Below are 26,426 nucleotides of genomic sequence, written 5' to 3'. Positions count from 1 at the left end.
CTAACTTTTGATTAAATAAAACACCACAGTTTGAAACTGCTTCCATGCAAAGGTGGGTGAACAGAACAACAGCCTCTGTTTTTATAGCCCTTCAAGGCTTACCAAGGTAGGATCTATATTGCTATCTGCATTTTATAGATAATGAAACAGGTTCAGAGGAGAAAACTAATTTGCACATTAGATCACAGATATAGGGCTGGAAAGGCTTTTGGTGAGAATAAGACCATCAATGTAGAACAAGAAGAGACCCTCAGAAAAGAAAATGCCCAGGGAGAGGATATGGTGAGGGAAGGACTCATTCTTAAGTACCTTTACTGCTTACGCCTCTAGTCCTAGAAAAGGAGAACTGACCGATACTCACACTTGTGGCCTCATTAAGGTCCTCACTCATCCACCAGCTGTGACCTCACTCCAAAGAATCCACCACAAAATGGGTTACTCTTCTTTTGTAGTATTTAATGGCAGAAGTTTGGGGCAAGAAAGGACTGGATATCCTCATCAAAGCAGGAGAAAGCAGCTTTCACAAGAGTGAAAGCCATCATTTCCAAAGCTAACCCTTGCAAATGTCAGTTAATTCTGCTCTGCTTCACCCCTCTCCATCTCAGATCATTATGGTAAGTCTCAGCAAAACCCTGATTCAACCCCAGAGTTAGTGATTTGAGACCTGGGAAGTCCCCATCACCTCTGCACCTGGGGCTGGAAATGTTCCTCCTTGTAATGATTGTGGGAAGCATGGGTGATGCAATAGCAGGGACCTCACCCCGACAGAAGCAAATTGCATGTGGCTGGACCTGGTGTCCAGAGGGTATGATGGTTTTCTTTAAGTGCTCGCTGTTCTGGTCCTCTGCTTTCACTCTGCTCAGAAGGGCCCCGTCCCATCTTGCTCTCTTGACCCCTCCCTGTCTTGACTTGCCTTACTCCGATCTGGAAACATCTAGACCACTTCCTCTGCTGAAAGCTTCCGTACCAGCCTCCTGAATCATGGTGACAACAGAACTCAAACCCTCTAGGGCCTGCCATCTGATATTTGCAGAGATCAGAGCTTCCCCCTTTCTTTCTGAACTGGTGACACTGGACACTCTCCTGCAAACTCAATCAAATTTTTATTCCATCTATTTTGGCTCTGTGTCACTCCCTGAATACCACTGATAGGTTTCTTGAGGGCCTGGTCTGATCTCTTTTTCTTTGTTTTTCTTATCATAATTTATGTGGCATTTCTACATTTTAAAGCACTTCTATCCCATCCTTCAATCCTATTTTATAGATGGAAAATGCAAGACTCAAGGAAGTAATGGGATTTGCCCATGGTCACAGCTGATAAGAATAGAATCAGTGTTTCTTCTTGTTCCACTTCCAGCTACACAATGTTGCCTCATAATTAAGTAGACATTTAGTGTTTATTAAACCAGTGTCTAGGCCATCTTTAAAAGAGTGAAGAAAGGGTTGGATATCATCCAGCCTGCCATCTCTTCCGTAATGATAACTGGGAATGTTTATCCTTCATGGACAGTGTGGGGATGATTGAAATTCTACAGCCCCTTCCAGTCCTATTTTGCCATTTAGTCTGTTATGAATAAAAATTAATCTTAGACTAAATTTATAAGTATTTATTAGTAAAGAAAAAGAAAGAGGGAAATAAGGTTTCCAGCCTTGAGTACAAATAATTTCTGACTCTTCATGACTCCCTTTGGGACTTTCTTAGGATAGATATTGAAGTGGCTTGCCATTTCCTTCTCTAGCTCATTTTACAGGTGAGAAACAGAGGCAAACAGGGTTAAGTGACTTGTCCAGGTTCATACAGCTAGTGTCTGAGGCCAGATTTGAAGTCATGAAGATGAGTCTTCCTGATCTTAGGCCTAGCCCCCTAACCTTCTATGAAATAAAAGATGGAACAGAAAATCAGAGCCAAAGAGGAAAGGGAGTGGAGAGGATATCCTCTGGATGGTCATGCTTTGTTCCATGAGGAAGACAAAGGATAAAAGTTCATGACACAGTCTGGACTTAATCCATTCATATCCAATAATGTGCATTTTAGTCAGTGAGTCAATGATCAGCCTGAATGCTTGTCCAAGTTAGCCCTGCCCAAACGTTTGGTCTGGGGCTGGTTTCAATCAGTTCTTACATAAGATCTGGAAGCAGCGACAGAAATATTGGGGGGTGGGGTGAAGACAGGGTGTGGGAATGACTGCTAAGGCACAGCATCCCACAAATAAAATAGGAATGATCTTTTAAATTCCCATCACTCTCCAAAAGGGGGGAGGGACCCCTGTAGCCTGTTACTGGACTAAAGGACATTCGGTAAAAATTATAAATAATGAAAACCTTATGAAAAATCACAGGGAAGGTAGGAAAGGGAAAAGAGAGGGAAGGAACAAACCTTATTAAAGCAGTGATTTAAAATGATTGAACCTGAGCACCAAAGTATATCAGGACAGAAGCATTCTTGCCTAGGATTTCTTTTCCTTTTTTTAACTTTTTGTCTTAGTTGTATGAACCTGGGCAAATCACTTAACCCTGTTTGCCTCAGTTTCTCATCTATAAAATGGAAAACCATTCTAGTATCTTTTGCTAAGAGAACTTGGAAAGGAGTGACAAAGAGTTGGGCCCTACTGAACAACCACAGAAAAATTTCATAGAAAAACACTTACAAGACATCACATCCAAGATGAGAAGATAATCAAAGGGTTCTATTCTACACTGGTATGGGGTCTATTCTCACCCTCTCCCTTAGGTATCAAAATATCAAATAACTAAATAGAAAAGCTCTCTGACCACTGAGTTATGTCTATAGCATCCCTTTTCACTTTTCCAAGATAATTTCACATCGATCATCTCATCTGAACTCAAAACCACACTATGATGTAGGCAAGATAGGAATTATGAGCCCCATTTTGCAAATCAGGAAACGGAGCTTTGAAGTTAATAGAAGTTAATAGATGCACTTGGATTGAAACCAAATTTTCTTAATCTAAGTTCAGTGAATTTAGTGAACTTAGTAAAATTTTAATAACCCCATGCCCCTCTTTATCCTTTTTTGTAGCCTAAGTGCTCTGCATGGGGTTCTGTATATCACAATAATCAACAAATATTTGGTGGTAGTGATGGTGATAGTAATGATGGTAGTAGTGGTGAGAGATGGGAAACACCACTGGATTTGGATGCAGAGAGAGGGTCTGAGTTTGAATTCTAGCTTTGCCACTTAATGACCTTTGAATTTGGGCAAGTACCTATCCTCTGGGCCTCACCTCTCATCTATAAAACATGGGGGCTGAATTAGACAGTCTTAAAGGGCTCAATCAACTCTAAACCTTAAAATCCTCTAAAGAAAACCAGAGGAAGAGGATGATAGAAACCTATTAATGGTGGGTGATCTGTTCCATCTGCTTTCACTAGGGCTCTCCATCCTGTTCACTTGCAATGGAATACACAGACCTATTTTCCTGCTAAGTCATTTTTGAGAACATGAGCAATGTTTCTGGACATTTAGCTTTTATTAGTGTTTTTGACGAGAAGAAAATATAAGGGATGTTTGCCACTCTTGAGTGTCCTAAGGGAATGACTGTACAAGTGTTACTTTAACATATAGAGACACTTTGAATTAGAGGGTCAGGAGATGATATAGTCCAAAAAATCTGTGATTCAGGGTCCCACACCCAAATGGTGGCAGGCCAGTGAGACTAAAGGAGGGCACATGGTAGGGATGCTGAACCCAATTTCATTCACTGAGTCAACTAGACCTGCTGTCAGATCTCAAAGATCTGAAGGGAATGGCAGGCTTGTTTCTATTTCAATTACTGCAAATACATTTGCTTCTCTGGATGCTCAATTACCCAAAGTAATTCTGAGATACTCATTTGATTCAGTTAATAAAATGAGTATAAATCAATCTTCTCCCACATAGATGCAAATTTTGTTGAATCACTGCTCTGTGCCTTCCAAGAATGTTCTTCACACACACTCCCACAAACACAAATATTCACAACATACATACAAGAACACATATATAGAAACACAACTATAAAAATACATACAGAAACCTACTGAAAAATACACAAAGGAACAGATACAGAAACTCAAATCCACATAAAAATATAAAAAATATGTATCAACAGTCACACACAGTAACAAAAATACCCACAGACATGATTCACAAACACATAAAAACACCCAAATAGACACACATAAATACACAGGTATAATAATACATGGAAAATGAAAACAGACAGAAATACACATTCAAACATAGACTCACAAACATAAAAAAATTCACAAATATACACAAGAATAGAGGAACACACATAGATGTGTGTTGATAAAAAGAGAAACATTTAAAAACACATTGGAGTATAAAAATAAACACAGACGTGACTCACAAACAGAAGAAAACCCAAATATATACACACAAAAATACAGAGGCAGAAACATACCCAGAAAATCTAAGACTGAAGCAAATATTCAAACAGACTCACAAACACAGAAAAATACACTTAGGGGCAGCTGGGTAGCTCAATGGATTGAGAGCCAGGCCTAGAGATGGGAGGTCCTAGGTTCAAATCTAGCCTCAAACACTTCACAGCTGTGTGACCCTGAACAAGTCTACTTAACTCCCATTGCCTAGCCCTTACTGCCCCTTCTGCCTTGGAATCAATACTGTGCCTTAGAGCCAATACACAGTATTGATTCCAAGACAGTAGGTAAGGGTTTAAAAAAAAAATACACTTAGACATTCACAAATATACATAAGAATGGAGAAACACACAAAGATTTTAAAAACACACATAGATACATATTGAAAAAATAAACATTTAAAAAACACATAGCAACGTAAAAATAAATACAGACATGATTCACAAACACAGAACACTCAAACACACACACACAAATACAGAGGCATAAACATACCCAGAAAATCTAAGACTGAAACAAATATCAAACATAGACTCATAAACACAGAAAAACACACACCTGCACTTTCATAAATATACACAAGAACAGAGAAACACACATAGATAGGTATTTTAAAAAAAGAAACATTTAAAAACCACACACAGGTAAAAACACCGAGGAAATGCGACTGCTTGACTACAGAGGTTGAGGGGATGTGATCGAGGAGAGACGCTAAATGAGCGCCCTCATGCAAATACCAACAAGGAAATGGGTTCAGAGCAAGGACACGTGTGATACCCAGCTAGGGAAGAGGTGGGGGGGGGGTGGGGGGAGGAAAAGAAAATGATCTGTTTCCAATGAACAATGTATGAAAATGACCAAATAAAATAATGTTTAAAAAAAATACCACACACAGGAACATCAAAATAGACATGATTCAAAAAAGAAACATTTAAAACACACACAGGAACATCAAAATAGACACGATTCACAAATTCACACACATAAGTGTAGAAGGGGAAACATACCCAGAAAATAGAATTCTGAAACATTCAAATACTCACGGACACACAAAAATATATACCTACACATTCACAAATATACATGAAAATAGAGAAACACATCTAGAAATGTATTGATGAATGGAGAAACATTAATAAAACCCCCTAGGAGCACAAACTCTTTCACACATGACTATACAAAATCATACCTAGAAACACACACAAAATACATCACAATGCATGTATACACATTTAGAGACATACACAGGAGTCTAGAAATGTACCTAAGAGTGCAGAAATAAATACACACACACACATTCACAAATACATGGGAACGTATAAACTCACCAGCATGGATAACTATGTAAAGATCCCAAGGAGACACCCACTGGAAACACACACAGAAATTAATGTATATAGTATATGTATAGATCTATATACATATTTACAATCTGTAAGAATAGAGAAAACTCATGCAGAAACACACTTAAAACTACACATAGGAACAAAGAAACACAATCTGACATTCACACACAAAGAAGGCTTGGGGTGATGGTAAGCCCTCAAATATACCTATCCTCATGGCTGGACCAGATCATTCAATGTTAGAGCACCAGCCATCCCATGAAAGCATCTCTGCCCACTAGGAAACCTGGGTTCCCACAGCTCTCCACCTGGTCCCCCGAACTTTCTAATGCTCACTCCCACCTCTAGGACTTTGCTCAAACTGTGCCCTCCTCTTGCTCATCCGAAGTCCCATCTGCCTTCCAGGGCCAGTGCCAAACTCACCTTCTCTTCTCCAGCTTCTCCAGCTCTAAAAAGCTGCATGTTGAGGTGGAAAGGGGGAGTCAGTAGAGAGTATAGGAGAAAGCCTTGGAGTAAGGAGTCAGACAGATGGATTCTCCCTTCTGGGCTTTGCTACTGATTTTATATATTTTTTTTCAGTTTGTCATTTCCCATCTTTAGGACTCAGTTTCTTCATTTGCAAAACAAATGACTCGGGCTGGATGCTCGTGAAATTCTTTTTTAAATTCTAGCAGTATGACTGTATTATGATTTGGTCCCTCAATTAAGAGGTAAGTACTTAATTCAGGTCTGGGTTTCATAGGGGATTAAAGGATTTAGAGCTAAAAGGGACCTTGGGTCTGGACTCTACATTTTACAGATTCAGAAACTGAGGCTGAGAGGGGAGAGGACCTGCCAAAGTCACTCGTAGCAGAGCAGGAAGGTACCCTTGAGCTGCCTTAGAGACAGCCATTACAGCTATCTGTCTCTGGACCCTGGGTCAAGTGTTCTCAGCAGCATTTATGGTTGCTAGAAAGGAGAGGAAACAGCTTTAGAGAAAACCACAAGGGAGGGGAAGGTTAGAGTCTGAGTTTCCTGTCAGTCTTAGGATGATTCTGAGGCGTGGCTGTCACTGGCCTGGGCAAACAACCTCTCTAAAGTCCAAATGGAATCCTGCCTTGGTGCCCAGGCACCATCCATCCTGTGGCTAATGCAGCTCCCAGAGGCACGAGGCACCCTTTGGAGCCTGAGAACAGATGGCCTTAGCCTTGCCTTCCAGGTGTTAAACACTCGCTCACTGATCACCCAGAGTAACTGACACAGACCTACTGCAGCTCCCCTGTCACTGGGCAAATTTTCTTTCCCTTCCCTCCTCCCTCCCGCCCTCCCCCCCCATGCCAACGTGTAATTCCACTGGGTTTTACATGGGTCATTGATCAAGACTTATTTCCTTATTATTGATAATTGCACCAGGGTGATCATTTAGAGTCTACATCCCCAATCATATCCCCATTGACTCATGTGATCCAGCATGTTTTTCTTCTGTGTTTCTGCTCCCACAGTCCAGAGGTAGCTTTTGGATGAAAGTTAGAGGAAGATTTTGGCTCAACACAAGGAAATAATTGATAACAATTAGTAATAGGTTGCTTGACCAGGTAGGAATGCCCCCATCATTCAAGGGCTCAAAAAAAAAAAAAAACCCTCTCCCTCTCAGGGATGCTGCTGATGGGATTCCTTAGTCCCCTGGAAGGTTTGGCCACAAGACCAACCTTCCCTTGGTCTGCAGATGAAAAGAAAGTCCCTTATTTAGTAACACGGCTCCTTAGCCACCTTCTTGACAGCTGCTTTGTTGTCTAGGCCAGAAACCATGTCCCAAGGTCTTGGCCCTTTTATGTCTATAGCATCCTTCTACCCCCTGGTAGTCTGATGGGGGAGCTTCTCCAAGGACTCCCTGTTTAGGGTGTAAGCCAGTGATGCTGTACTCCCCACCTTCCCCAAAAGCAACAGTCCTCCACTTTGCTCTGAACTTTGGGGCTTGACCACTCTGGGCATCAATTCTCTCCCCTCTCCACACTGTGGGCACATGAGGAGAGAAAGCGCTAGGTTAGAGTAGCCTCTCATCTTCAGCTCATCCAATCCTTAAGGGCAGGGACTTCTCCACCCTCTGTAGAGACCCTCTGAGCTTCTAGAATGGCTCCATGAGCAGGTAGAATTTACTCTGACATTCCTAGAGAAAATTTTATTCTTTCATGGGACTTTCACTAACAATGCCCCCCAAAAGCTTAATTATTCTCAATAATCAATAAGCATTTATAAAGATTCAATATGTATCAGATGCTGTGGAGAAAAAGAAAGGAAAAAAAACAGTCCTGTCCCTATGGAGCTCATGTTCTAATATATATATATATATATATATATATATATATATATATATATATATATATGTACATGGGTACATATGCAATAAATACAGTACAGACAGAAGTCAATCTTAGAAGCAAATGAAGGAACTAGCTGGTGCATAGGATACAATGTTGGACTTGGAATCAGGAAGGCCTTTGTTCACTTCCTGCCTGAAAAGCTTTCTAGCTATGTGACCCTGGGCAAGTCACAGAGTGGTTCTCAGCCTTAGTTTAACCATCTATAAAGTGGGGAAAATAACAGCCCCTAACCTCCCAGGGATGTTATGAGGATCAAATGGGATAAATATTTGCAAAGTGCTTTGCAAACTTTAAAGTGTGATATAAATGCTAGTTATTATTATTATTATTGCTATTATTAATTACCACAATTCTGCCATGAGATAGGATTACCATGCCAAAGGCTTCATTGGAACAAAAGATTTTAGAGCTGGAAGAGACTGTATCAATCATCTTGTCCAACCCCTCCATGTTTTAAAGATGAGGAAACTGAAGTCCCAAGAAATGAAGTTATTTTCTTGCATTTATTTTGTATATATTTTGTTTAGATACATCTATGTATCTACTTGTAAGAATATATAGATAGATAATAATATGGAAATAGGATTTGAACAATGATACATGTAAAATCCAGTGGAATTGCTCATCAGCTCTAGGAGGGGGGAGGGAAAGAATATGAATCATGTAACCTTGGAAAAATATCCTAAATTAATTAATTAAATAAAAAAATTAAATAAAAAGATAAAAGAATATATAGATACCTATATAATTATTTTATATATCTGTCTTTCCATCTGCCCATCCATGTCTGTCTCTAACTTCTCTCTCTCTCTCTCTCTCTCTCCATTTCCCCAACAGAATACAAATTCCTTAAGGGCAGAGATTGTTTCGCACTTTTCTGTATATCCCCAGCACACACCACAAATGCTTGTGGGTTAATTGATAGAATGCCACATAGGTTAGGGAGAGGACAGTAGTTAGAGCTGGGATTCAAACCAGAATTTTCTGACTTAAGATCAACAGTGCACTTTCTTATCACCTCCATTTTGTTGACAGGACAGCCAAAGTTTTAGAGAATCAAAGTGACTTGGCTGAGAGTCTACAATATTTTACAGAAGCAGCAGGAATAGCTGTCCTAACTTCTAGCCCAGCAATCTTTCTCCCCAGAGTGAGAAAGAATCTGAGCAGATTATATGGAATCAATCAATCACTATAGACATGGTATGAGTGGCCCTTCCACTTCCACCTACTCTATAAATAACTGGGTGGGTTTTTGGAGACTATAATGCTACCTTCATCTCAGGCATTTAGCACAGAGGAAGAAATCCCACAACAAAGCTTCAGGCATGAAAATTGCCCGAGTAGTTGAGCTTGAAGCTACCACTCTTTGATTGGGATCCTCTAAAAATAAAGGGTTACGTCGATCAGTTTATTCATATGTGTTGAAGGCATTAAACAAGACAGTCTCTAACGTCCCTTTCAGTTCTAACATCCAGAATTCTCACATTCTGGTTTCTAAATTTCTATCCATCTCTAATATCCTGTGACTTAATAGTCCAAATTCAAAAGTTCCTTTTGGCTCTAACATCCTATGTTCTTACAGTCTAGGTTCTAAAGTTTCTTCCAGGTTTAATAAACTGTGTTTTATCAGTCTGGGTTTTAAATAAATCTTATGTTCTCAAATACTAGGCTCTCAAGTTCCTTCTAGCTCTACCATCCCATGTTTTCACATTCTAAGTAAAAAAGTCCTTCTAGCTTTAACATCCTTTGTTCCAAAGTCCCTTCCAGTATTCTAAGTAGCTCAGATTTTACTGAAGTATGTTTTGGGCTCTAGAATACTAGAAATCTATTTGATAGCTCACATTTTAGGATGCCTGAGTAAGGACTTGGCTTATTCTCAGATTCTAGCCAGGAGTTCTTATGCTGGGATTTGTGAACTTGCTTACAATAAAAATAAAAGAAAACAAAAATCCAACATTTTGACAATTGCATTTCAATATAATTGGTTTTCCTTTAAATCAAAATATTTTTTTTTACACATTTAAAAACATTATGAGAAGGGGGCCATAGGCATCCAGATTCCCTAAAAGGTCCATGAAAAAAATTAAGAAAATCAGGTCTAGGACAACTAGGTGGCTCAGTAGATCCCTCTAGCCAGGTTTGGGGACTGAGATCCTGAGTGCAAATCTGGTTTCAGATACTTCCTAGCTATGCGATTCTGAACAAGTCACTTATCCTCAAGTGCTTAACACTTTTTGCTCTTCTGCCTTGGACCCACTACTTAGAATTCATTCTAAGACAGAAGGTAAAGGAAGAAGAAGGAGAAGGAGGAGAAGGAGAAGGAGAAAAAGGAGGAGAAGAAACCTTACTCTAGACATCATAATCTGCTGAATAAGTTAGATGGGAAACACCATGGGTCACAGATGGAGGGAGCTTCTCTGGGCTGCTTGTGGAATCCACTCCAAATCCTTGCTCAGTGACCCTCCATGGGAAAGATGAATGACCCCAAATTTTGATTCACAGGGAGAAAAATCAGCAACAACAATTAATTTTTTATCTCAAAGTCTTTGGCTGATGAATCATTTAGGGCTTTAGTGAAAATAGCCTGGGCACTAGAGATGTCTTTCTGTAAATGCCAACTTTGGGGAGTGTTTTAATAAGCGGCAATAGAAAACAAATATTTCTGGCTGGCTACTGTTCTCCAGCTTTCTCACCTATCCCACATTGCCTTGGGGTGTGCTTCACACTCTTGAAAACCCTTTCACACAAGTCATCTCCTTAGTTCATTCTCACGAACATTTCTATAAGGGAGTCTTAGCAGGTTTAACAAATACTTACATACATAAGCACCTGAGACATGGGCAGGTCACGTAGGAGGCTGGGGACAGAACCAGAACAAAACCCTGATTTATAGACTCCCACCTAGTTCTCTGGGACGTCCTGTGGTACTACTTTGGGAGCAGGAGTGAGGAATCACCCTACCACATTTTCTTGACTTCTATGACTTGAAAAATAACCTCCTGGCATTTGAGGGTTTGAACATAAATCCAGGACTCAGATTTAGAAAAACAGAGAATCTCTGCGTTGCAAAGTTCCTGAGGGTGGGGAGAGTTCAACAGAACATTCTACAGGGAGGTGCTATATTAAATGTATATATGCTAGGTGTATTCTGGGGATTAGTTTGGCAAAACGTACCTAGGCTGAAGGGATTTGTAGTTCTAAAATAATTGCACTTCATTAGGAGATTTAGGGTTCACTTCAACTCTTCCATTAAATAACTAGGTGACTTTGGGTAATCCATTAATCTGTTTGAGCCTCAGTTTCCCCATCAGTAAAATGAGGGAGTTGGACTAGATCAGGGGTTCTCAAAATATGCCCCCAAACTTTTTTGTAAACCCTTACCTTCTGTTTTAGAAGTGATACTAAATATTGGTTCCAAGGCATATGAGTGATAAAGGCTAGATAATTAGGATCAGAGGCCACATTTGAAAACAAGTCCTGCTGACTCCAAGCCCGAGCTCTTTCCACTGTGCTCCCAAGCTGCCCCATATCCTCCTTATTTTATGGTTGCAGAAACAAAGATCCAGAGAGCCAACTCTGAGAATGGCACTATAAAAGACTTAAAAGGAACCAGAATAATTAATCTGTGTGGGGAATTCTGGGCTGTTGAATGTTTAGGGTCCTGGGAAAGCTTCTCTGAAGGCATATATGGCAAGTGCCAGCTTTGGGGAATGGAAAAGCAGGTGCATCCCTTTGGTGAAACCTTTTTAGGTAACCAAACCCTTTCAAGGGAGTGACAGCACAAGCCACCATCCCAGATTCAGACTGTGTTGGTTCTTGGGGTCCCAGGGCACTGGGGTGTAGCCACAGAGGAAGGCAGGAATTAGTGTTGGGGGGATGATACTGTGACCCCAAATCAGTGATCCCTGACTTTACTAAGAATAAGCCTTAGACTGGGAGCAAGGCATGCCTTGGCAGCAGGTGATTCATCTCAGGATTATGTATTTTTCTACATGGCGCCTGGTTCCTCCCTCCCTTCACATTCTTTCTTGTTCTGAATTACCTTTGAAGTTAGATGGAACATTCAATCAAAGTCTCTATAAGTAACTGGAAATTCCTGATAATAATAATCATAGAGATCACAGTCATTATTAGCACAGTATCTGAAAAATAGTAGGTGCTTATTAAATGCTTATTGACTAATTGAGAGAATCCATTTAAAATAATATAATTATGTAATATACAATATAACTTCAATTTATTACATTATAATCAATATCATGTAATCATTTTTATGTTATCTCATATATTAATTTATAATTGTAATTTGTTCTATTATAATCATATAATTATATCATTTTACTCAGATAATTGTAGAACCCCAGAGTTGGACTGGATATTAGAGATCAGGTAGTTTAACCTGCTCCCTGGTACGTGAATCTCCTCTAAAATCCATCAGACAAGCAACCCTTCGGCCTCAGCCAAATGACCTTCAGTAATGAACAGGAAACTCACTTCTTCAGAAATCACTCTAACTCACTTTGGATCTCTAATTAATAAAAGGTTTTTTTTTTTTTTATATTAAGGTAATACTAATATTACTTGTATATGAACTTAGGATCAACAAAATTGGAGCTGGTAGTGACTTATGGGTCAAAACCTAACATCCTCCCTCTCCCTTATTTTACAGAGGAGAGAACTGAGACCCACAGAGGAGTTAAATGACTTGCCTAAGGACACATGGTTTTTGTCCTTTAGAGATGTTTGGAGTGAGTCTAGAACCTATTCCACAACAAAGACAAGTTCTCCAGGTTCCCATTCTTCTCCTAGGCTTAAACTTCCCAGAATAATTTAAATCATTCATGTGACCTAATCTCCAGGCTGGTCACCATCCTGGTGCCCTCCTGTGTCTCCTCTGCAGCTTGGATTAAGATGCTTAGAATGGAATAAAATGCTTTGGATTGGGGTAGCTGGGTGAGCATCACACCTGGTATCAAATTTGACTTCAAACACTTCCTAGAAGGGTGACCCTGGGCAAGTCACTTAATCCTGATCAGCAAGCCCTTGCCATCCTTCTGCCTTAGAAATTATGTTAAGACAGAGTTTAAGGGCTTTAAAACAATAACTACAATAACAAAAATGCTTTGGATGTGGTCTGACATATAAGATGAAAAGTTTCTTTTAAAAGAGCAAGCAGCAATTGTCTCATGACTACAAAAATGAAATTAAACTCAACAAAAATTTATTAGTCGCCTATTCCAATATGTCAGGCTCTATGTTAGCCACAATTTATTCCTTGGAATTCCAGAAAACATCCCCCAGACTCTGAACCTTTTAAATAAGGATGACGAATCCCTCCAGGCACAGGACCATATCAGACAAGTCTCAGGCCCAAATACTCACCCTAAAAAATAATTTCAAGATCTGTGATTTCTAGAAAAATGTGAGAAGAGAAATCACAAGATTGAGTGGCTTCTTCTTTGGCACCAGCACTTGTCCCAAAATTATTCAGTGTTTTCTTGAGACTAGGGAGATTATATGTAGTGGTTCCAGGTTCTAAATAGAACAGACCTGAAGAATTGGGGTGGAGGGGGATGTTGTCACTTGTAAAAATTAAGGGAAGAGGACAACTAGGTGGTGCAATAGATTGAGAGCCAGGCCCAGAAATGGGAGGTCCTGGGTTCAAATGTGGCCTCAGACATTTCTGAGATGTGAGACCCTGGGAAAGTTAACCCTAATTGCCTAGTCTTTGCTGTTCTTCTGCCTTGGAACCAATACACAGTATTGATTCTAAGACAGAAGGTAAGAGCTTTAAAAAAAGTAAGGGGAGAAGATCCCAGGGAAGAAAAAGAGTGAAGAATGAAAAGGAGAAAGTTTCTTAGTATTTCAACCCCTACTTCTCTGTTCCTTTACACTAATCAAATGGAATCTTGGAGCTGGAAGAATCCTGAGAGAGAATTTTAAGTCAAACCCTCCTTATTTTTAGAAGTGCCTAGGGGATGTGGCCTGTGGATGGAGCACCAGATTTGGAGTCAGGCAGTCCCTGTAAAACTGCAGCTATTAGAGGCTGTGTGTGGCCCAGGGCAAGTCACTTAATCTCAGTTTCCCATCTGTAAAATGGGGTTAATAATAACAACTCCTTCCCAAGATTATCAGCAAGATCAAATGAAATACTAGAATAACAATAGATAATAATATAAGTTTTTCATAAGTCTTAAAGTGCTAGAAAAAGGTAGATTGTCATTGCTATAATCTCTAACTCAATTATTATTATCCACATTATTTTGTATTTATTTTAATTAATATTTTATGTTATATATTCTATAAACAACATATTACATAGTAGTATAATTTATACTTAATTTAATTTAATTATTAGTAATAGTATTAACACCTTACCTCAATAATTATTATCTTTGCCCTCAGTTATTATCCCCTCTCCCCATTACCATTATTATCTCTACCTCTCAGTATTCTCTCCACTCCAATTATTATCTTTACACCATTTATAATTTTCTTCATTATATCCACCAAGAGAGTGCCTGGAGTCAGGGCAACCTGAATTCAAATCCAATCTTAGCCACTTAGGCACTGTGAGACCCAGGATCAGTTACTTCACGTCAGTTTCTTCAACTGCAAAATAGGGATTATAAAATCACTTCCCTTACAAGGCTGTTAAGAGTATCTAATGAAATTGTATTTATAAAGAGTGTGTTGCATAACAGCCTACCTAAATGCTTGTTTCCTCCCTGCAGAAGAATTCAGCTCTTATTAGCAGAATGCATAACCTGGGCAAGGAACAATACCTCTCTCAGTTTCCTCGTTTGTAAAATGGGAAGAATAATACTGCTAACTCTACAGGGTTAGTACAAAGAAAATCATTATAGATTCTGAAAACTATTTTTGAATAGAATCTTTTTAGCCTGAGAACGACTTGAGTTCTCAGGCTGCTGACTGCATAGATTTTAGGACAGAACCCTTTGATGGTGTGGATTGGAACATGAATCTTGTTTTTATTCTGGAACCAGTTTAGGTTGGGTCGACAGAGACCTTCAGCTATTAGGCTTTCATCTGGTTTATGCCCGAGTTTGCTCATCCTTTCCTTCTACTCCTCCTTCTTTCCTCCTCCTGTTTTTCTTCCTCCTCCTTCTTCTCTGTGTGAGGTACATCATTCCTGGATGTCTAAATGAACAACAAGTCCTGCGTCTGATGGTATACTAGCTGTGTGACTGTAGCCAAACAAGTCATGGATGCCCACGGAGACTCTAGAGGATTATCAATTATGAGGTGCCAATCTGTACTGGCAGAGGGAATTTTCACCCAAGGACTTCCAGACACAGGCAGAATTTCCGGTCTGGATAGAAAAGCGAAATGACCCAAATGTTCCACACATGTGGGTCTGGGCACCAGGTGTTCTCAGATTATTTTTGAGAAGATATCATTAGTCTAATCCTCTCATTTAACAAATGAAACCAAGGTCTAGAGATGAAAAATGACTTCTAGTGCTCAAAGTTACACAACTAGTACACATTTTGGGCTTTTTAAAATGAATCCCCTTTTTTCCCTCTTGCCTTGTAGCTAAGAGTAAATCACTTAATTGCCCTGAGGCTGTTTCCTTGTCCTTAGAAAGGGCAGGATAGCACTTACATTACTGACTTGTTTGTGGTGAGGACAGTGACTAATTGGGAGCTTCTGAGGACTGATGGTGAAACACCATTGGATTAAAGGTGCAGAAAGAGTTCTACATTTTCAGATATGAATAACGGTGCTGATGTGTTTGGCTTAATTGGACTTATTTGTTAAAAAAAAAAAGAGAAGGTTCTAGTCTGGGGAAAATCAGTAGAGGCAAATAATAGGGAAAATGATAATATCTAGCATTTAGATAGCTCCTACTATGTGCCAGGCACTGTACTAAAGTGCTTTAGAAATATCTCATTTAATTTTCATAATAAAAGCATCTATCTATCTATCTATTTCATATCTATCTATTTAAAGGAGAGCCTTGTTTACCTTAGTTGTTATTCAGTTATGTCCAACTCTTTGTAGTCCCATTTGGTTTTCTTGGCAAAGATAATAGAGTGGTTTACTATTTCTTTCAACAGCTCAGGCTCTTTGTGATCCTATTTAGGGGTTTTCTTTTCTTGTTATCCACATTTTGCAGCTGATGAAACTGAGGTAGACAGAAATGGTGAAGTAACAAATCCAGAGGAATTTGCCCTTTCTTTTTCCAGTTCATTTTTACAGATGGGGAAACTGAGGCAAACAGGGTTAAGCGACTCACGCAGGGTCATAGAGAGCTAGTAAGTTGTGTGGCCAGACTTGAATTTAAGATGATTCTTCCTGACTCCAGATCTGGCACTCTATGTACTATGCCACCTAGCTGACCTCTATTAATCTTACATTGACATATAATATGCATTACTATCAGATTATGGATAGGATTAGAAAAAGAAATGCAGCAAAACAAATCCCAGACAGGTATGAAAGAGTTAAGGACCACTATATGGTTTTCCATCATTAAGACACATGGAGAGAATATGAGTTTGTAAGACTAAGGCATGGAACCAATACAAAGAATTAAATGAGTGATTATTAATTCTCCCCAGTGGTTTTTGATGTGAGATGAATGGCAGTGGTTTGATGGTGGCGGTTGCTGGAGGAACTAGAGTGTGGGGATGATGACTAAGAAATGCTACATGAGCAGGAAGGGTAATATTGTAAAGCAACAAATATTGAAAAACTGCCTCCCCTTAAATGGCACATTTTGGCAGTGCTAGTCTCTTAGAATGTAGAGAGGGGCTTGTGAAGCAAATATTAAGGTACAGGCTGACTGGTGGTAGATCAGGACAGACCGAGGTAGAGTGGACAAGAGACTTGAACTTAAGTCATTCGTCTATCTAACAAGTATTTTATTTTTAGTTGCTGAAGAAGGCTTATGAGGCTGCTAGAGCTATCAGGGACTTTTGTACCCAGAGAGCTCAGAAAACAGAGCAGAATGTTAGAATGCAGAACTTAGAAGGTTATCCCAGGAAGAAACCTTCAAATATAGAATGTTAGAAAATATATGCTGGAGGTTAGAGTGAGAAAAGATTGTTGAGATGGTTTAGTTCAGTCTCTCCATTTTATGGAAGAGAAAACAAAAGCTCACAGAAATAAAATGACTTTGAGGATTGTAGGGGCAAAAACTGAAAGAGACCTCAGAGGGGGTCTAAAGGAATAATAAGCTTATTTTTAAATAATGAAGACACTGGGTCCTAGAAGTATCATATGATATAAGACTCAATCCCAGATTCTGACTCTCAATCCAGTAGCCCTTCCATCATATCATATTGTGTCTCAGTTATTTCTGACTCTTTGTGACCCCATTTGGGGTTTTCTTTTCTTGTTATCCACATTTTGCAGCTGATGAAACTGAGACAGACAACAGTGGTAAAATGACAAATCCAGAGTGGTTTGTCCTTTCTTTTTCCAGCTCATTTTACAGATGAGGAAACTTAGGCAAACAAGGTTAAGTGATTTGATTTGACTAGGGTCACACAGCTAGTAAGGGTTTAAGGCTCAATTTTAACTCAAATCTTCCCGATTTCAGGCCAGATGCATTGTACTATTCAGCTGCCCTATCATACCATGTAGCATCTCTTAGAGACTTTTTAAATGATGAAAAGCTAAGATCAATGGTTGGCTAGTGGAAGAAGCCAGATGAGGACCCAGATCTCTTCTCTCCTAATCCAGTGTGTTTTCTTCTCATTACATACCAACCGTGGCTTGTGCATTGGACTGTAAAGATTATGAGAGAGCCTCAGCTCACCAAGACTGTATAATCTCATTGGATAAATAATACACCCAGACATAAGATAGGCAGATAATAATGCCAGGGAGAATGTGTTCAGACAGCCAGGACAATGGCAGCTTGGAGGAAACAATCTCCTATGAGCTGTTTCTTCTTCAACTTAACTCTTTTGCAGACCCAATCTCCAAAAAAATAACTTTTCTGGTGTATTCATTGCCATGAGCCTTTAGGGAGATGTGTTTTGGAGGTGCTATAGCCCCCCAGTTTCTGCTTTTTTATTTTTTTGTTGCTGTGAACAGGAAAATACCTTGGGATACCAGTGTATAGCAGAAGCAAGGAAGGAAAGGAGAATTTATTTTTAATTTTAAAAAATATACACACTTACCTTCGATCCTAACAACAACTCTAAGACAGAAGGGCAAGGGCTTGGGAAATAGGGTTATGTGACTTGCTCAGGGTCATACAGCAAGAAAGCATCAGAGATCATATTTAAAGCAAGGTCTTCCTGACACCAGACCTGGTATTCTTTCTGCTGTGCCCCTGAAATGAGCATTAAGTGCTTTCTAAGTTCCAGGCACTGTGCTAAGTGCTTTACAAATATTCATACTTATAAATATGTTATATTTATATAAAATGCATATTGCATATACTATATACAGATAGAATACAGAATACAGTACAGATCTCATTTGGTCCTCACAATGTCCTGGGAGGCAGGTGCTATTAGCATCCCTGTTTTGCAGTGGATGAAACGAAAGCAGACAGCAGTAGTGAAGTGATAAGTCCAGAGTCTAGTTAACTAACTAACTAAGCGCCTGAGGCTGAACTTGAATCCAAATCTTTCTAACTCCAAGCCCACTCCTCTGTCCACTAAGTCACTGGAAGGTAAATAAAAATCACAGAACATTCTTGGCTGAAGTCTTGCCTGCTGGGTAATTACTATCAATGCTTTAAGCTGTTGCAAAGGACAAAGAGAAGTTGAGGGCACAGAAGTGTGGAGGGAGAAGGGAACCCCCCAAAGCCTGGCTTCTATTTGATGCTTAGGATATACACATCTCATTCAATGCCTCTGCAGCTGTGGCTTCCACCAGCCACTTTTCTTAGCTCCTTCTAGGTAGGAGGGACCTACAGGGCACCCGACTTGGGGGGTCTCTCATCCTGCAGTGTGGGGTTTCTTTCTCAGCTGGTCCTCTGCCTCCCTGGAAGTCTGGTGCAGGGAGGGGGGGAGTATAAAGTAACTATAAAACTGTCCTGAACCCATCTGATTCTTTGTGGACATTGTACTGGATGGAGAAGGGCTGCCAAGTGAGGAGAGATTTGAGACTGGACTAACATCTCTTGTGTGCAATTATATCTTCTGGTATATCCCCTTGGAAAGAGAAGAAATTTCCCTCTCTCCTATCATTTCTTGAAGTTGTTTTATATAAGAGAAAAGGGAGGGAAAACCAAGACCTTTGGGCTAAAGTTCAGAAATCAAGAACTAGCCCTCTAGACCAAATCCATTTTCTAGATGAGGAAACTGAGGCTTGGGAGGATAAATGCCCAGGAGGTACACTGACAGAGGCAGAATCTGAACTTGGGTCTTTTGACTCCAAAGCCAGCATTCTTTCTACTGAATCTGTACTAATTTTCCCTTCTTTTCTACCCAAATATGTTGTCAATCACCTCTACTGGAAGGTTCTATAGAGGAAGAGGAGGGTGATTTGCTTTGAAGATGGGAAGGAGATGAATAGGCAGAGAGAAAGGGGGAGACATTTTGAGATGGGAGGGGATGGCCTTCCACATTTGAGGCAGAAACAGCTCTGATATCACTGTGCTTGCTGAGTGGAAATTCTTTGTGCTGATGAGTTTGCCAAGGTGATAGTGGAAGGCAAGGAGGAGGGATGGGGAGATAGGGGGTGGGGAGGGCAGGAATTGCAGAGAAGAAAGATTTCATTGAAGTACGGATCAGGGATTTGAATTGGGAGTTCAGATAAGTGTTTTATAGCAACAAGATTAGCATATATTAGAAACACATGGGAAAGAGCTTGGCATATTTTCATTTTTTCAAGCTATCCACAGAAAGGATACGAGTCTATCAAAGCATCTTAGAAAGGGCTGATTCCAGACTCACAAGAGATCCTGAGACTAGGGGCTTCTCACCTTCACCCATAGCTCTATCCCCTTCAATAAATGTCCCCTTCCTCCATGTAGGTCAGAAGCCCTCCTTGCTTTATTAGATGGTTTTTCTGAATTGCCTTGGTCAGAAAAGAGAAGTCACTTAGTGCCTAGTTCCATGGTGACAAGCCTTGCCACCTTAGGTAGGCTAGCACCAGTCGCAGGTGATTACTGAGTCTGAACTCTAAGCTCGTGTTCTGCTGGCATAGACTTTGGGAACCAAGTTCCTCTCCATATCATAACGGGAGACTAGAAGAAGCCTTCAGTGAGGGATATATCTGAGAACAGGGGTGGGAGGGGAAATGTTTCAGCGGTCACTACTTATCCCCAAAAGGGAGAAAAACCAAGACAGGGCAAAGTTATACCACTATCTCACATTGTTACGAAGCCCTTTTGGGCATTCCCACCCCATGAGAGTAGCTGGTGGAAAGTATTATTACCCCCGTTTTGCAGGGTAGGTAACTAAGTTTTAGGGAGCATGAAGAACTTGCTCAGTCACACACACACAACTAGTAAACAGCAGAGATGGAACTCAAACACCTAGCCTCTTGAAGAGGGGTTACGTTTTTATTCCATCACATTGCCATCACTCATCAACTCCTTAAAATGCTTAGATGATCCAGGTGGACCTTGACCAGTAAACGTGACTTGGGAGGGAAGAAAACAGGAGCTCCAAATATCTTTTTGTTTTTTGGTTTCCTTGTGGTATAATTGAAAACAGGGAATGCCTGCATTCAGTTTAAGGAGTTTCCCACTATACAACCCTGTCCTAGCTGCAGCAAGAATGTGGTTTTCTGTTTCAGTCCCTAAGAAACTCTGTGATGATACAAGCCCTGGGAAGGCTCTGTGTTTGCCTCCTGGGAATTCACAGATCCTTTTTCATAGGGCAGAGTCTACAGAGGGCAGAGAGAGGAGGGAGAGCTTGTTTGTCTTTAATGAAAGTCTCTGGTTTCACTAGTAAGATTTTTTTTCCCTTCATCAATGTGTTGCTTAAAAAACATCTTGTTCCAGTTGGCTTGTTTTTAAACAAACAAGTGTCATTTTTATTCCCCTAAATACAGAAGTGTGCGGGAACAATGGATATACAAAGAAATTTAGACCAATCAGGTTCAGTAGTTGAATTTGAGAAGGGCCAAATTTGGTTAATTTGAAAGTGGGGAAGTGTAAGATTCAGCAATTGCTAAATAGCATTACTACCAAAAGGATGAGTAACAGAATCATGTTAACGAAGAAATATCCCTAACTTCTCCTTCATCTATGGATTTTGTTCCTGACTCTATTACTTACTAGCTAGTTACAAACTTTCTTTTTCTAATGCCAACTGTCTGTTGGCCATTTCTGGATATCCTGTGGGCACTTCAAATTAACCATTTCTAAAAAGGAATTAATTTTTTTTTTCCAAACCAATCCCACTTCTGAACTTCCCCATTTCTGTTAGGGAAAATAGGGGGCATAGTGAATACAATGCAGAGTCTAGAGTCAGAAAGACTCACCTTTCTTAGTTCAAATCTAGCCTTAGGCACTTACTAGTAGTGTGAGCAAATCATGTATCCATGTCTGCCTCAGTTTCCTCATCTGTAAAATGATCTGGAGAAGGACATGACCAGTCACTCCAGTATCTCTGCCAAGAAAGCCCCCCAAAAGGTCATGAAAAGTCAGATATGAATCTCTGAAACATTCTTGACTTCTTATTTTCCCTCACTTCACATATCTCATTAATGCTGTTGATTCTAACTCTACAATATCTCTGACATCCATTCCTTTCTCTCTACTCACACAGCCACCACTTGAGTTTGGGCCCTTATTACCTCTCACCTGGAACCTTTTTTTTAACCCTACCTTCTGTCTTAGAACCAATACTGTGTATGGTTCTAAGACAGAAGAGTGGTACAGGCTAGGTACCTGGGGTTAAGTGACTTGCACAGCTAGGAAGTGTCTAAGGCCACATTTGAACCACATACTTCCTGTCTCTGGGCCTGGCTCTCAATCTGTTGAGGCCCTTGGCTGCCCCCTCACCTGGAATCCTTAGAGAGCTTCCTGATGGGGCTCCTGCCTTTGGTCTCTCCTCTTTGCAATCTAATCTCCACGGCTGCCAAAGCGATACTGTTAGAACACAGGTCTGACCATGGCACTTCCCTCCTCAATAAACTCTAGTGGCTCCCTGTTGCCCCAAGGATCAAATGCAAAATCCTCTGTTGGCATTCAAAGTTCTTTACGATATAGCCCCAATCTATTTTCCCAGGCTTATATGTAACTCTTCTTTAAGTACTCTATGGTTTAGTCATCTTCTTGCGGTGCTTTTGCACTTGGGTCTAGAATATGCTCCCTCCTCACCTCTATCTCCTAGAATCCTCACTTCCCTTCAAAGTTTAATTCAAACTTCACTTCCTACACCTTAAAGACACCCTGGCGAAAGCATGAGGTCCTCCTCTCCTGACTGGTGCCTCCTTTCTTGGGATCACCATCTTTGGAAGGATTTCAGCCATGACGAACATGCCTAAAATCTTCATGGTCCTCTTCCTCTTTGTCACCTGTCTTGCTGAGGGCCCCTTTTCATCCCCTGAAACTCTCCTTCTTGCTTTCTAGCTCCTTTTTATACATTTCGTTCCTTATACATACATAAGATCCCTGAGGGTAATGACTGCCTCATTAGCTTGTATTTTTATCCCAAGTTCTTAACATAGTGCCTGGCATAGAGTAAGTACTAATGATTGTTCTATCTATCTATCTATCTATCTATCTATCTATCTATCTATCTATCTATCTATCTATCTGTCTATCCATCCATCTGTCTATTTGTCTATCCATCTATCTATCTGTCCATCCATCCATCTTTGCCTATATCTATCTTTTTCTACCTGTTATCTATCAATATATGTCTCTATGTATTCATGTATGCATGCATTTGTTTGTCTCTATCATCTCTATTTGTATCAGTCATCTATCTCTGTCTCTCTCATCTAGATCTATCAATCTCTGTATCCATCTCTGTATGTATCATCTATCTTGGTCTCCCTATCTATCAACCTGTCTCTCATCTATCTCTGAATTTATCCATCCACCTCTCTCTCTGTCTCTTTCTCTCCATCTGTCTGCTGTCTAGCTAGCTTTCTTTCTGAGTGCTAGTACCTAACTTCCTAAATTACCTTGAGTTTATTTTGTTTACATTTGATATATAGTTCTATGTATACACTTTGTCTCCATCTATAGAAGGTTAACCCCTTGATGGGAGAGGATGTTTCATTTTTCTCTGCACACGTGGGTGCTTAGCTCCAGGCCCAGCATCTAATGGATGCTTAATAAATGCTTGTTGATTAACTTATAAAACAAGTTTTCAAGGTCTTCTTAATCAAGTTCCATTGCTTTCATGACACCTTTTGATGACCCCAGCTTGCCATGATCTCCTCTTCTTGCCTGCCTAAAGCATTATCCATCATCCAGCCATTCACTTAAAGCACATTTAAAGCCCACTATATACAATAATAATACCACTTTCTGAGTAAAAAGCCCTGTGAGATAGTCAGTATAAATATATAGTTTTCTGTGATGGGGTGTAGAGAAGGGAAGGCCTCCTAATTTTTGATTTCAAGGAGTCTCCCCTTACAGAGGAGACTCGGTGTTTCTAGATGATCTGCTCAGCTCCGTAGTCAGTACCGAAATTCATACTTGAATACAGGTCTCCAAATCTAGTGAGTGGTCTTGCCTGGGGCATGGAGAACTGTTGGGTGATGTGCTCAAGATGAATGAGGCAGCTAGGGGGAACAATGGATAGGATCTAAGGGCCTGGAGTCAAGACAAGAAGTCACTCAATCTGTTTGCTTCAATTTTCTCAACTCTCAAATGGGCACAGTAATAGCTCTTACCTCCCAGAGTTGGTGTAAGGATCAAATAAGATGATATTTTTAAAGTTTCTGCCTTACAATAGTTACTTAATAAGTGCTTGTTCTTTTCCCCTTGTCCCCAAGGTCAAACAACTAGTTAGTGATAGAATTGGAACCAGAGTCCAGGTCTCCTTCATCACAGTTTATTATAAATACTTTTCCCATTTCAACTGACTGTCTCCTTAGTGCTATTCTTTCATTTTTACAGATGATGAAACTGGGGTTCCTAGAAATAGTCATTTGGTGAAGATCATACAGAAATGGTTAATGATAGGGTTTCTCCAGGGATCGTCACAAGTGACTGGTCCAAAGAAGCTGGAATTTTAAAATCCTAGTAGAGTGGAAACTCCTCAGGCACAAGGACTGGTTTTGTCTGTCTGTCTATCTGCCTATCATCCATCCATTCATTCATCTATCTATCTATCTATCTATCTATCTATCTATCCATCCATCCATCTATCTATCTATCCATCCATTTATCTATCTATCTATCTATCTATCTATCTATCTATCTATCTATCTATCTATCTATCCATTTATCTATCTCTCTATCTATCTATCTCTCTATCTATCCATCCATCCATTTATCTATCTATCTATCCATCTATTTATCTATCTATCTATCTGTCTTTCTATCTGTGTGTATTGTGTCTGTATATATAATATGTGAATGTGTATATGTATATACATTCACAAACATTACATGTACATATATAATAAGTGAATGTGTGTGCATGTATATACATGTGTATATGTATGTGTGCATATATATACATATGGCTTGTTGAATTGAACAAAATCTTGCTTATTTACCCAACTGTTTCTTCCCCTCACAAATTAAAAAAAAATTGTTTTAGTGGGAAGTCAGAATTTCAGCCTCATCTGTACAGATCGGTCTTGGAAGAGTCAATTACAAAGGGTTAAAAAGAAATTAAAGACAGTGAGGGGGAAAATATTCTGGGGATAAATGCAAAGCAAAGAATCTGAAACTATTTTGGGTTCTGCTGTAGAACCGCTTCTAAAATGGTAAGAATCCCTGTGGCATTCCTGTTGGGGAGTTGCTTCTCCAGCCCAGGAGCTGCCAAGGCTGTGACAGGGACCTGGCTTTCACTTCTTTCAGAAACCACCTACACATAACGCTTCAGGTGACTCAGGATTAACTTCCCACTTCACGACCTTGCACAGAATTACAGATTGCTAGAACCAAAATGAATGGGAGAGCACAGAATGCGAAACACCGGGGTTTTAGAACATGGAATGTCAGCACTGGATGGGACATCACTATAAAATATTTTAGAACATCAAATGTTGGGCCTGAAATAAATGGATGTGGGAACCCAGATTGTTAGAAAAGAGAACATCAAATGTCTGTGATGGAAGGAACCTTGGGACATAGAATGTTAGCTCTCTGTGGGAACTAAGAAGGCTGAATGACAAAACAGACTATCAAAGCTGAGAGAAACCTTAGACAATAAACTAATTTAATTTCCTCTTTTTATGAGTCAGAGAAATTGAGTATTAAAGTAATATTTCCCAAGTCACACAGTGAATGAATAGCTTAGTTTCTTTATCTATAAAATGGGGAAAACCATCCCTCTATTACTTATATCACAGTATTATCATGGGGAAAGAACCTTAAATACAGTTAATATTATATTTAAATTTAAATAGAGTTAACAATGTAATACAAAATATTAAAAAATAAATAGCATCACTATTAATGTTTGTGTTATTATTATTTTAAACCTATCCCTTCCATATTAGAATCAAAACTATATTGGTTCCAAGGCAGAAGAGCAGTAAGGGCTAGGCAATGGGAGCTAAGTGACTTGCCCAGGGTCATACAGCTTTTAAGTGACTGAGGCTGAATTTGTACTCAGGAAGATGAGTCTTCCTGACTCGAGGACTCTATCCTCTTAAGCCATCAACTTGTACCCCTTCCTCATCTATAAAAAAGGGCTAATAATAGTACTTACCTTCCTGTGAGAATCAAATGAGATAACATGTAAAGCATTCTGCAAACCTTAAAGTGCCTGTACAAATGCAAGCTATTAGTAATTCTTCCCGTTCTATTTTTGAACAGCTTTAATAGTTAGGAATTTCTCTGTCATGTTGAACTGCAATCTAACTCCCTGTGACTTCTTCACTCTTTTTAGCTCTTCTTTGGGGAACTACACATTCTAGATCTAATCTCCTCTTCCATTTAAAAGGGTTATAAGAATGGGAATCTCCCTCAGCCCTAGATTGTGCCTGTCATCTTCTAACTGAAAGGTTGGTCCTTGGCCTCTTGGTCAATTTCCAGCAATGTGGGGCCACCCAATGTACCAGCTTGAGGAAGGCCCTTAGCAAGGCCCCTTCACTCTCCTCTAGTTATGGTTCTTTCTTAGGGATTTCATAGACCAACTGGTGGCATTTTCCATCAGGGTTAATGACCTTTGGTCATGGGAAAAACACTCCCATTTTTTTTTGGGGGGGGGGAGGAAGTTGGTTAGTTTGGGTTTGAGGG

The 26,426-nt window shown here is 39.8% G+C and overlaps 1 protein-coding gene across 3 annotated transcripts in view; it reads right to left on the bottom strand.

The window, feature by feature from the left end:
* ST3GAL1 (ST3 beta-galactoside alpha-2,3-sialyltransferase 1) overlaps window positions 1-26,426 on the bottom strand; it is a 139,209-nt gene that overhangs the window by 36,040 nt on the left and 76,743 nt on the right. The gene's annotated exons all lie outside the window — the stretch shown is intronic.

Source organism: Monodelphis domestica, chromosome 3 (assembly GCF_027887165.1).
Source record: "Monodelphis domestica isolate mMonDom1 chromosome 3, mMonDom1.pri, whole genome shotgun sequence".
Classification (NCBI taxonomy): Eukaryota; Metazoa; Chordata; class Mammalia; order Didelphimorphia; family Didelphidae; genus Monodelphis; species Monodelphis domestica.
Note: the sequence above shows the minus strand (reverse complement) of the source record. Positions and strands in the feature narration are given on the sequence as shown.